Genomic DNA, 13235 nt, shown 5'->3' with positions numbered 1-13235 from the left:
TTATGGAGGGTTGAACAGAAGTGGGGATTCAAGTTAGAGAATGATTAGGCAGGAAATGATGCTGGCTTGCATGAGGAAGGAAGCTTGAAGATGAAGAGACATCCTTCAGCGTTATTTTGAAAGTAGATCTAAGAAGATTGGATAAGATATGGGTGAAGCAGGAGTGAGGGAAATAGAGGAATCAAAGGTGGCTTGTGTGAATTTTGTGGATGCCAGTGCTCTTATTCTTTTACTTTTCCTTTTTTTTTTTTTTTTTTTGGTAGTGCAGGGGATTGCATTTGGGGGCACTTGACCACTTAGCCACACCCCTGGTCCTATGTTGTATTTTATTTAGAGACAGTGTCTCACTGAGCTGCTTAGCATCTCACTTTTGCTGAGATTGACTTTGAACTCTGAATCCTCCTGCCTCAGCCTCCCCAGCTGCTGGGATTACAGGCCTGGGCCACCGCGCCTGGCCAACTGGTGCTCTTAAATAAGTATTTTTAAATATTTATGTACTACCTTTTGCCGTGCTACCCTGGGAGGGGTCCTTACGGCATTGTTCATGATTCCAATTGCAGCTTAACGAGAAACTGTCACAATGTCCGGAGCTCTTGACATCCTGCAAATGAAGGAAGAGGATGTCTGTAAATTCCTTGAGGGCAGGAACCCACCTAGGTGGCACAACCTTGATTTTTAGATGGAACAATATAATCTACAAAAGGAAAAGTGACAGAATATACATCACAAATCTGATGAGGACTTGGGGGATGCTTCTGCTGGTATCTAGTGCCATTGTTGCCATTGTTGCCATCGAAAACCCTGCTGATGTCAGTGTCCTATCCTCTAGGAATACTGACCAGCAGGCTGTGCTGAAGTTTGCTGAAGCCAGTGGAGTCATTCCTTTTGTTGGCCCTTTCACTTCTGGAACCTTCACTAACCAGATCCAGGCAGCCTTCCGGGAGCCACGTCTTCTGGTGGTTACTGATCCCAGGGCTGACCACCAGCCTCTTACAGAAGCAGCTTATGTCAATCTGCCCACCATTGTTCTGTGTAACACAGACTCCCCTCTGCGCTATATGGACTTTGCCATTCCACGCAACAATAAGGGAGCTCGTTCTGTGGGTCGGAGGGGGATGCTGGCCGGAGAAGTTGTGCCCATGTGTGGCACCATTTCCCATGAACACCCCCGGGAGGTCATGCCTGATCTACTTCTCCAGAGATCCCGAAGAGATTGAAAAGGAAGAACAGGCTGCTGCTGAAAAAGCTGTGACCGAGGAGGAATTTCGGGCTGAATAGACTGCTCCAGCTCCTGAGTTCACTGCTACTCAACCTGAGGTTGCAGACTGTTCTGAAGGTGTGCAGGTGCCCTCTGTGCCTATTTGGCAGTTCCCTACTGAAGACTGGAATGCCCGACCAGCCTCTGAAGACGGGTCTACAGCTCCCACTGCTCAGGCCACTGGGTCGGAACAAACACCAAAGTGGTCTTAAGCTCTTCTGCAGACACTTATTAAGCAAAATGGAAATAAGGTTACAGAAAATAAATACCCGTTTCTTAAAAAAAATACATACTAAGGCAAAGGATCTACAACTTAATTGGCTATTCTTCCAGGCAGTTGGTCAATGTTTATATTCAGAACAGCTCCAAGCAGAGGTAAGAGTTAAGAGCCATGAGAGCATTGCTTGAGAACTTGAATCCAGCTATGTATTAAGCCAGAGACAAGTCTGTTCTTCCAGTCATGTAAGTCAATAAACTCCCTGTTGGTTAAAGATAGTTTGAATTGGATTTTGATCAGTTTCAAGTAGATTATAACTAAAAATATTGCCTCATTGAATATAGAAGAGGAAGACAATTAGAATTTGATTTCCTTGAAAATCCAAGCATAGTACATGCCAGTCTTGGATGAACTTAAAATAACTTCATGCTTTGGATTAAGAGAACTAAGGCTCAGCAAGAAGTGATCTGCTTGAAGTTTTTTTATGTTTTTGGTGAAGTTACTCTTTCCCTGCTAATGTGTCTGCCTCCAAAGATAATGTTATTTATATTGTGCAGTGTAGTAAAGGAGAATAGAAACTAAATTTTAAAATAATAAAACACAATTTCTGGATTTCTCTATCTTTTTTAAATCAGTTTCATCTAGGTTTCCAAAACTGAAGGAGAGAATAAAGAGGTTCTCAAAGCATCATAAAGATAGCTGAATCACCAAGAAGATTCTTTTGTGATGGAGTATAGGAACTGTTAAGCTATCAATCATGAGTAGATTTTGCAAGCTGATTGGAATTTTAAAATGGAATGTTTCTAGCCTAATTGTCTATAGGCTAACCCTGGAAAATGTTGTCTTTTTCTTTCCCTTGCTTAAAGAGACAGATTTTTATATGTATGCAGGAAATGTGGAGCCAAGCAAACTCTTCATTTCCACATCTCTAAGTAGGCTATGTGAGCTTGACAAGGAAGGGCAAGTTAGGGATATAAAATCACCGTCCAAGATTCATGCTGAGGAAACTCTTCTTGAGAGCTCTATAGAGACAGGAGTACAAGAGGGGTTTCTTCTGAGGTGGAAAGAGGTGATAATTAAACATAATTTGTAGAAGAAAATTAATAGTGATGGACTTGAATCCTTTATAGCAAATGTAAATTTCAAAGCAATTTTGTGTGGAGAAGTAAAAAGCTATAATATATGGCTGAGTGGTATATGCTGACAGTAATGGTCCTCTTGTGCTGTGAGTTATTAAAGACTTTCATCTCGTGGTTTTCAATAATGAAAAGGGAAGCAGTTTGGGGGCATTTTCTGAGATACATCCCTTGTGTTGATTTAGCTGGTATGATCAGTAGGTTATCTCAACAGCTGTGTGGAAAAGGTGAAATTTGCTAGAAGACTAAAATGTGAGAAGCATGTTATTTTAGAAAGATGTATTATTTCTTTTCTGATACTAACAAATAACACCATGGGAAATTCATTTCATCTGTCTGGACCTTGTCTCCATGTAGCGTCCAGGGATCTTGTCCACATTTTTATCCCCAACTCCAATAATCTATGATTCTTCTGTTGATAAAAGTGTCCTCTTTGAAAAAGCTTTCTCCCTCTCTGTAGGAAGTTTTCTCTGAAGAGACTCAGGGACATTTTGCTTAGTCATTTCCCCCTCTGTTCCCTCTAAGACTGCATCGCTTTCATTGAGGAGGGTATTCATGGTGCCATATCACAAGTCCATTGCTCAAGCTTTCACAAAGACCTGCAGAAGGAAATTTTGTCTGGAAACCAGTAGATCTACTTTACTGGGTCACAAAACAAATGACTATGGTTTTTGACTGTTCATGAATATTCCTGGCTTTGAGTATTAGACTACAAGGAAATGAGATATGGAACTCTGGAAGAAGGAAGAGATCAGATATATTTTTGACAGTTCACTCTATTTATTAAACATAGGGCACTTAAATATGAAGAGTCAATGTTAATAGATTTTGTAGACCTTAATAAAAATGCATAAAGATATGCACGAAGATAAAACAGACATCTTACAATAGTGTGATACATTTGCCAATACTAATTAGCCAATATTGACTCATTATTGCTAACAGAAGTCCAAACTTTATTCAGTGTTACAAATGTTTTAAAAAACTAATGTCATTTTTCTGTTCCAGCAATCCATGTAGAATAGAATATTTACTTGGTCACCATAACTCCAGAGCTGTTTTGACTGGGACAATTTCTCAGACATTTCTTGTTTTTGATGACCTTGATATTTTGGCCAGGTACCAGGCTACATGTTTCTTGACTTCGGTTTGTCCCGTATTTTTTTTTCCTTATGATTAGACTGTAATTGTAGATTCTTGAAAGACCACAGAGTTTACAGAGTGCCATTTGTTGTCATATCCTCTCAGGTGTATGTACTATCAATGTGACTTACCACTGGTGATGTTGAACTTGATTGCAAGACTGAGATAGTGTGTGTAGGATTTCTCCACTGGGGTGGAAAGGCTGCCCGTCCTCTTCCCATCCCACTGCCCACTACTATACTGTTTGGGAGGACGGCAATAAGGGAAACTGACATTCAGGGAAGTAAAGAGTTATACTTTACTTTTTTTGAAGAGGGAGACACTATTTAAGTTATTTGGAATTCTTCTGTATGGTAAAATTGTCTATTCCCATTTATTCATCAAATCAATCATTAATTTAAATCAAAAATGGACTCATAAATTGTTATGTTATAGTCAGGTCACATTCCAGTACATGCTATTTGTTTCGTTACTCAAAGCTTTCCAACGCTGGCCATCAGGAGCTCTTTCAGTTGGCTCTTGTGTGCCTCTGACACAACTTCATTGCTTTGCTCTGTTTTATGCACTTCTATAGTTACAGGATGCTCCAGGATCATCCTGTACATTCCTTAGCCCAGTCCTATAAACTGCCTTTTCCCCTAAGATTCCTACTTTTTATTATTAAAGGATGGCATTTAAAACTAAGGTCTGGTGCTGGGTATGCTCTTTGCTAAGAAACACCTGTTATGGTTTGAATATGTGGAGTTCCCCTAAAGTTCATCTGAGACAATGCAGAAACATTCAGTGGTGAATGATTAGATGATGAGAGTTATAACACAATTAATATATATGGATTAACTTGGGGGTAGCTGTAGGCAGGTAGGGTGTGGCCGGAGGAGGTGGATCACTGGGGACATGCGTTTGGGGTATATATTTTGTCTCTGATCAGGGTAACACTCTCTCTTCTTCTTGTTTTCCATGTCCTAAGCTGCTTTCCTCCACCATGCCCTTCTGAATACAGATTATGTCAAAGGAATACAACTATATTACAGATGTATGACATTTGCACATCATACATATTTCTCCATATTTCTGCCTCACCACAGACCCAGAAATATGGATTCAACCATCTATGAACTGAGATCTCTGAAATCGTGAGCCAAAATTAATTTTTCCTCCTTTACATTTTTCTTGACAGGCCTTTTGGTCACAGTGACATAAAGCTAGCTAAAACAACATCATTGATTTTAGACCCTTTCAATGGACCAAGTTTGGAAATATATGTGTGTTTATTAATTTGTGTTTAACACACACATCTACAATTATTTCCACATGTATTCATCTATTTATATATTAAGCTAAATATAAGGTCATATTGATATTTCCACCTCCAGTATCACATGACCCATTCTAACCCTCTCCCTCTGCTGATCTGAAACCTCCAACTCTCTAGTAGTAAGCAACCTGACTTCCAAGACCTGCCATTCATTTAGTTATTTGTTCAAGCTCATCATTCATGCATAAGTCTTGAATTGTTAACTTGTATCCTCATGAGAAACAACTTTACCAACTAGAGTACTGTTCTTATAGACAGTTTCTTTTGTCTTTAGTCTTCGAGTTCTCATTTATTTTCAAAGTTACTTAGGTCAGTACCTCTTTTCCCCTACCCCCGTCAGTGAAGTTATGTCATACATTTGCAATATAGTTAGATTCCTTTGACATAATCTGTATTCAACCTGGCATCCCCAAACCTCATGATTTTTTAAAATTTGCACATATTAAACATACATTAAGATTCTTTCTTTGCACTGTAAAATTTTATGGGTTTTCACAAATTCATAATGTCAAGTCCATCATTACATTATCATAGCAAATAATTTCACCACCGTTGGAAATCTGCGGTGCTTTACATATTCTGTCTCCCCATCCCCCACTACCCTTGTAAACCTCTAGCCACCACTGCTCCAGAATTCCATCTAGCGTAGTATGTTCCATTTGGTCATCACAATTACTTAGAGTCTCTTGACAGTGACAATTTCTCAGATATTACTTTATTTTTCCACTGCCGGGGATTAAACCCAAAGCCTTGCACACGCTAGGCAATTCTTACACCACTGAGCCACATTCCCAGTCCTTTATTTTCAATTTTTATTTTGAGACAAGTCTAAGTTGCTCTGGTAGGCCAAAAACTTGCAATCCTCCTGCCTCAGCCTTCCAAGAAATGGGATTACAGGTGTGCACCACCATGACCAGCTAGATAATCCTTGTTTGGAATGATCTGTTTTCTGTCTTTATATATTTTTTCCTTTTCCATATAAATGAAATCATATAGTATTTGGTGCTTTCAGTCTGGTTCTTCCACTTGGCAATATGCATTTAAGATTAATCCATGTAATTGCTTGAACTGACAGTTCATCCCATTTTATTGCCAAACAGTATTTCATTTTATATGTATACCTCAGTTTATCTATCCATTCACATTTTGAAGGACAACTTGATTGATTCCAGTTTTTAGTAATTATGAATAAATTGCTATGAGCATCTGTGTACAGGTTTTTGTGTGGAGCTAAATTTTCAGGTCAGTGGGGTAAATATCAGAGAGAAAAATTGATGGATTTTACAGTAAGACTATGTTTAGCTTTGTAAAAAATAGCTTAGTTGATAGAATTGGGAGTAAGAACTTGAATAGAAATTTGTGTGCCAATGTTCATAGCAGTGCTATTCACTATAGCCAAAAAGTGGAAACAACTCAACAGATGAATAGATAAACAAAATATGGTACCTATGTCCAATGGAATATTGTCTAGCCTTAAAAAGGAAGAAAATTCTGGCACATGTTATTATATGGATAGAACTTGAAAATATTATGCAAAGTGATATATTCCAGACAAAAAGGACTAATACTGTATGATTCCACTCAGAATAGTAAAATTCATGGAAACAAAAACCTAGAATGGTTGTTTCCAGGGACTGGAGGAAGGGAGGAATGGGAAGTTACTTTTTAATGGATACAAAATTTCAGTTTCACTATGGAACCAGCCTAGGTGTCCGTCAGTGAATGAATGAATAAAGAAAATGTGGTCTGTATATACAATGGAGTTTTATTCAGTCATAAGGAAGAAAGAAATTTTGTCATTTACAGGAAAATGGATGAAACTTGAGAGCATTATGTTAAGTGATGGAGGAAGGTCTAGGATCATATTATTCTCTTATATGTGGAATCTAGAGAGGAAAAAGGCAAAGAAAGGTGTGTATGGTGAGGTGATCTCATTAAAATTCAAGAAATATTAGTAGAGTAGAGGAAAGGAACCTGCGAAATAGAAGATGAGAGGCAAGGGAAATATTAGAGATATTGGTCAAATTACAAATAGTCGGCCCCATTCCTCAGGGCTCAAGGTGAAGCTGAACATCATGGTGGAAGAGTGTGGCATTGGGAAGCAGCTCACATAATGATTGAGAAGCAGAGATTCCACTTGCCAGATACAAAATTTGTACCCCAAATTCATACCCCCAGGGACCCAACTCCTCCAGACATATTCTACCTGCACTCAGTTACCACTCAGTTAATCCCCACCAGGGGATTAATTCACCAATTGGGTTAAGATTCTTACAACCCAATCGTTTCTCCTCTAAACCTTCTTGCATTGTTCACACATGAGCTTTGGGGGACATCTCACATCCAAACCATAATATTATATTGTCACATGTACAGCTATTAAGGCACCCATAAAAATATGGACAAAGAAAAAAATTCAGTTTAGAATGATGTAAAAAGTTCTAGAGATGAATGGTGGTGATGATTGTACAATGTGAATGTACTCAATGTCAGTGAGTGTATTATTGAAAATTGTTAAAATAGAAAATGTTATGTTACATATATTTTACCATAATTTAAAAATGTTTAAAAATCAAAGCAAAAAACTGGCAAATAGTCTTCTTCATGAAGTGGTTGTACTATGAAAGAGTGAATGAGCTTTCCCATTGCTTCACATTTTCACCAGCATTTGATGGTATCAGTTTGTTTTTGTTGTTGTTTTAGCTACCCAGCAGGTGTGTAGTGATATCTCATTGTTGTTTTAATTTGCACTAAGACGTCAAGTATTGTTTCATCTTCTTACTTGCTTTCTGTATATTCCCATTGGTGATGTGTTGGATAGACATTTTGCTTCTTTTTAAAATTGGGTTGTTTGTTTTCTCATTGCTGAGTGTTAAGTGTTCTTTGTACATTATTAATTCAATTCCTCTATCAGATATGTAATTTGCAAATATTTTTGGCCAAGTCAGTCTGTGGCTTGAGGTTTAATTCTATTAACAGTGTATTTTACAGAACAGATTTTTAAATTTTAATAACATTCACCATATCTGTTTTTCTTTCATGGATCATGCTATTGGTTTTGCATCAATGTAATAACCCACTACTATGCAGATTTTCTTCTAGATATTTTGTAGTTTTGCACTTTATATTTATGTCTGTATCTTATTTGAAGTTAATTTTTGTGTAAGTTGTTACTGTTTTAATCATTATATTTATTATTTTCTACCTTTCATCTCATTTCTTTGTCTTCTGTGGCTTTGAGTGAGCATTTTACAATTCCCTTTATCTCCTCCCTTACTGCATCATTCACACTTCCTTTAACAATGTTCTTAGTGACTGCCTTGGGGTTCACAAATACAAGTTAAAATAATCTAAGTGCACTTTTAAATAACACTATTCTACTTTGTGTGTAATACAGGGATCTCATAACAAAGTATTTCTAATTCCTCTGACTGTTCTTTATGAAATTTTGATAATATATTTCACTTTTCTATATGCTATAATTATTCAATACATTGTAACTATCTTTCCTTTAAATTTAATTTTTTCTTTTAGATGAATTAAGAGTAATGAAAAATCCAAACTTCTGACCTGTATAATTTTCTACTTGCCAGAAGAACTTCTTGTAGTATTTCTTTTTCTTTTTGGGGGGAGTGGTGTTACAAATTTCCCTTTTATGGTTTGTCTGGGAAACTCTGTCTCTTCATTATTTTTGGAGGATAGTTTTGCTGAATATAAAATGTTATCTGGATAGTGTTTACGTTTTTCCCCTAGTACTTAACATATTTCATTGCATCCTCTTCTTGCTCACATGGATTCTGATGAGAAGGTAGCTGTATTCTCATCCTTGTACCTGTTTGGGAAGTTTTTCTCCCCTCTCTGCTCACTTCAGAGTTTTCTGCATTTGAATATGATATGACTAGGTTTTTTATGTTTAGTTTTGGTTTTGTGTTTATCTTACTTGGTGTATCTTGAGCTTCTGTAAACTTATTTACCTGTCATTAATTTTAGTAGCATCTCAGCCATATGACTTCAAAAACTTCTTCTGTCTCTCTCTTTCTGGTCGTCCAGTTATATATATCTCAATGAGTGTGTTGAAGGAATTTTAAAAATTTTACCCATGTGTTTTTTACTTCTAACATTGGTTTTCCTTTTAATGGTTTTAAACTATGTTTAGTAGTTTTTACTTTCAGCTGAAATTATCCATTTGATCTTGCATGTTATCTATTTTTTTATTAGAATCCGTAACATATTATTTGTAGTTATTTTAAATTCCTTATCTATGAATATCTATTTTATATCTGAATATTGTCCTGTTGATTTCTTTGTCCCTTCAGACTTTTTTCTTACCTTGTGGGACGCTTTTAGTTCTCAGCTGAAAGTCAACACATAGTATCAGTAGTAGCTCTTTAGAAGGGGAGGATTTATGTTAATCTGGCTATGCCTTGGACTGTGTTTAATGTTTATTGTAGCTATAAGTACTAGCAACTCCTAATTCTCCTAGAGTCATTTTTATTTGCTTCCTCTCTTGGTTTTCAGGTTTTTCTAGTGCTATCCCTCAGAAAGAGTTTCCCATCTTTCCAGCTGTGATCCTCTGTTATTTTACTGGAGGTTTGTTGGCATGGGAGTGAGCGTGAGGGACAAAGGAAGTCTCCATCTCCTAGTGGACCCATCTCAGATCTTCACAAAGGTGTTTCTCCTTCCTCCAGGAGTATGCTCTCCCAGCTTCCTCAGGTACCAAGATATTGATATATTTCCTAGAAGTTCTGTGTTACCTGGGTTTCTTTTTGTCATTGTTATTTATTTTTTCACTTAGGTAAAATGCAAGGACTAGAAAAGCATGAAGAGGAAGGAAATCCCTTTCCCTAGTTTCAATGGGTTTTGGTATCACTCTATGGCAAAGTATTTCTTCTTGAAGAATAAGCCTTTGTGATGGAGAAGGAAAAGGGAGGGAATTCCACTTGCTACTTTTCTCTTTTCCTTGTTAGAGTCAACAGGAGATTTTTCTGCATCCTCATTCGGATGCCTGGTGGAGATCCTGGATCAAAATATCAAGAAAGTGTGGGGCACTCCTTTGATTGCAGCCTGTCAGAATTGGTCATGATAGAGAGAGTCAGCACTCAGCCTACAGGAATTTGTCAAAATTACTAATAAATAAAGCAGTTCTACAATGTATGGTCTCCACTGACTTCCACTCCACATAAACAAATCTAGTACTTTATCTCTATGGGCGTGCAGATTCTGAAGGGCAGTTTACCCTGTGACAGCAATTCTCTGATGGGATCAAGAACAGTTGTTGATTTTTATTTTGCCTAACTTTTTCTTGTAATGACAGGAATGATGGTATTCTAGCTCCTCACACATCAGATCTAAAATGGGAGATGCCATGTCTGCCAAAAAAATATATATGGATTCCATTTTAACCCTGGAGACCCACCCACTTGACCCAATAGGAAGATGAATAAATTAAACAATTAAACAACTTTATATAAGATAAAAGCAATAATTTAAAAATCAGTAAATACATAATGTAATACAGGTTTATTGTACCAGCCAAAGGATGAGGAGATAATTTCAAAGCAGAGTTGATGAAGAGATGCAAGGGGTGACTCTTGGGAACTTGCAAAAGTCATCATTCTGCACTTGGTTAATATTTTTGAGTTCATGTTGTATTTTGCACTCAAACTCTTAGAAATCAAATAAAAGACCAGAAAAACACCTATTCAGGGAAGTGGAGGTTGAATTCGAAGGCCTATTGAAACTTGTGGAAAAACACACATACTTGGCAGTCTGTTGAGTTGAAGCAGCTCTTATGTATCCTTCTCACTTGGCAAACATTCACAAATAAAATGTTTTGGTTCATTGAACTATAACCTGCAGTTTAAATATGTTCCACACAATATTTGCTGACTAGGAAGTGTGTCTTGAAAATTGGCAAATGTGCCTTTGCTTGGAACAGTAATATTGCAATATCACATCTTAGAGAGTGTTATTTACTTAGTGTGTTGTTTTGTTTTGTTTCTGTGAAAAAGCCATTATACAAAAATGGAAAGAAGTTGGGTCCAGAAAATAGTATATTTTGTTCAAGAGCTATTATGGTAAAATATCATTAACTAAGAAATCCCTATGTGAAGTAATTCTGTCATTAGTTATAGTTTTGATTTTTTTTTTTTTTAAAGTCTGGGACCGGTTAATTAGTAACCATATTTCCTCCAGAGCAATGTAAACGTCATAGCACACTTTCATTTTTCTCAGTTTGCCCCTAGCTTCCACCAATACCCATGTGGCAACTGCCTGGAATTTGAGTTCACATTATTGTTAAAACCCTTTTCTTTTCATAATAGGTACTTATTTAGACCTAACCACAAGTGGTTCCTGCATCTTTGCTAACTATTTCTTCGCACGTACCCCCTCTTCTTTCTGGATTCAATTTCTTTTTCCTGATGTAACAATAAGTAGTTAGTTTTAGATACAGTCTACAATTTTTAGACCTCTGAGTCCCAACTCACCTTTAACTACGATGAATGTAGGTATAGAATTCTAGAATCAAAGTACTTTCTTCTCTCTCAAGATATTAATCCATTACTTCATTGTGTCCAATATGATTATTTCAAATCTAGTGCTCTGAATTCTTGAAGCGAAAGATGTGAGAATCTAAGGCAAAGATGTGAGCATCCATAATTCATTTGGGAGGTGATCCCAGGAAACCACAGTAAGAAAAGTCAGATGCCGAAGGGAAACTAGTCCCCCCAAAATGTGAACTCTCAGTGTGATCATCACTATGGGCAAATAAGGCTTAATTCCCTTGAATAAGTCTGGGAAACATGGTAGAACCCTTGCTTCAGAATGATCCACTCTAACAGAGACAGAACTAGACTATTTGTACTCCAACCCTTGGTCACCTCCATTGCTCTAGGTTTGCTTCTTGGGTGGCATCCATTTTTGTTTTCAAATCATTGCATTTAAGATTACGTAGCCAAGCAGGGAACTGATAGCAATTGCTGGAGGAGGCAACCTTTTCTTCTTGGAGGGTGTTAAAATTTTCTCTCTACTGTTAATGCCTGAGGTGTGTCTATGCTATGCCAATGTAGTGTGGAAGGTGAGTTTGTTTTCTTCTTAGTCTGTCTTTGTAATTTAAGCATGCTTGTCTCTCTTCATTTCTTAGAAATTATTAGTCTTTAAAAAAATATTGCTTTCCCTTCATTTCCTCTATTCTTTCCTCCCAAATTCCTATGATGTGTGTGTTTGGATTTCCAGGTTTTTGCACTCTTTACATATTCTGGATACAAATAGTTTATTAGTTATGTGACTTACACATATATCCTCCCAGTATGTGGCTTGTCTCTTTTTTCTCTTAAGAGAATAAATTCTTCAAAATGTCAAAATTCCTAATTTTAATGAAATATAGTTTAGCATTTTTTTAAGTATTGAGGATTGAACCCAAGGTCCCACACGTGCTAGGCAAGTGCTCTGCCTCTGAGCTACAATCCCAGCCCTAGCTTAGCAACTTCTAAATGGTTTTTCCTTTTAGTACGGAAGCTAAGAAAGTCGTTCTCCCACAAATTCTTCCAGAAATTTAAAAGTTTTAGATATTGTATTTAAGTTATAGGTCACCTTGAGCTACTTTTTATAAATATCACAGGATATGAATTAAAGTTAATTTCCTTTTTACATGTTGATATCAACATTTTTCAGCAACATTTGTTGAAATGACTGCTTATTCTCCATTCAGTAGTTTATTTCCTTGTTTTTGGAAGACAGCTAATTATATATATAGAAGTCTCTCTCCCTTTCAAGTTGTAGAAGGAAAATTCCTCCATATAATGAAAAATCTATTATTGACATCATCCATAATGGGGATATCTCCCTAGAGTCAGAAATAAACAGGAACTTCTGCTCTCGCTCTTTTTATGTAACATTGTATGGTGATCTGAACTAGTACAGTAGCCAAGAAAGACAAGTAAAACTGAATAGATATAAAAGCAACAAGAAAGACTGAACTTATTTGCAGAAAATCCAGAGAATCTACTACAAACAACTACATGAACTAGTAAGTTATTTTAACAAGAAGGTAGGGTGTAATGACAATATACAAACAGTTGTATTTCTATATACTAGCAATCAACAATTGGGAAATTGAAATATAATTAATACCACTTGCGATATCATAAACACAAACTGTTTACA

General features: G+C 36.8%; 1 pseudogene; it reads left to right on the top strand.

The window, feature by feature from the left end:
• The first annotated feature begins 580 nt into the window (after window positions 1-580).
• On the top strand, window positions 581-1470 carry LOC124985734 (40S ribosomal protein SA-like; annotated as a pseudogene).
• Window positions 1471-13235: the final 11765 nt, after the last annotated feature.

Source organism: Sciurus carolinensis, chromosome 5, assembly GCF_902686445.1.
Source record: "Sciurus carolinensis chromosome 5, mSciCar1.2, whole genome shotgun sequence".
Classification (NCBI taxonomy): Eukaryota; Metazoa; Chordata; class Mammalia; order Rodentia; family Sciuridae; genus Sciurus; species Sciurus carolinensis.
The sequence above is the reverse complement of the archived record's forward strand: the minus strand, read 5'-3'. Positions and strand labels throughout refer to the sequence as shown.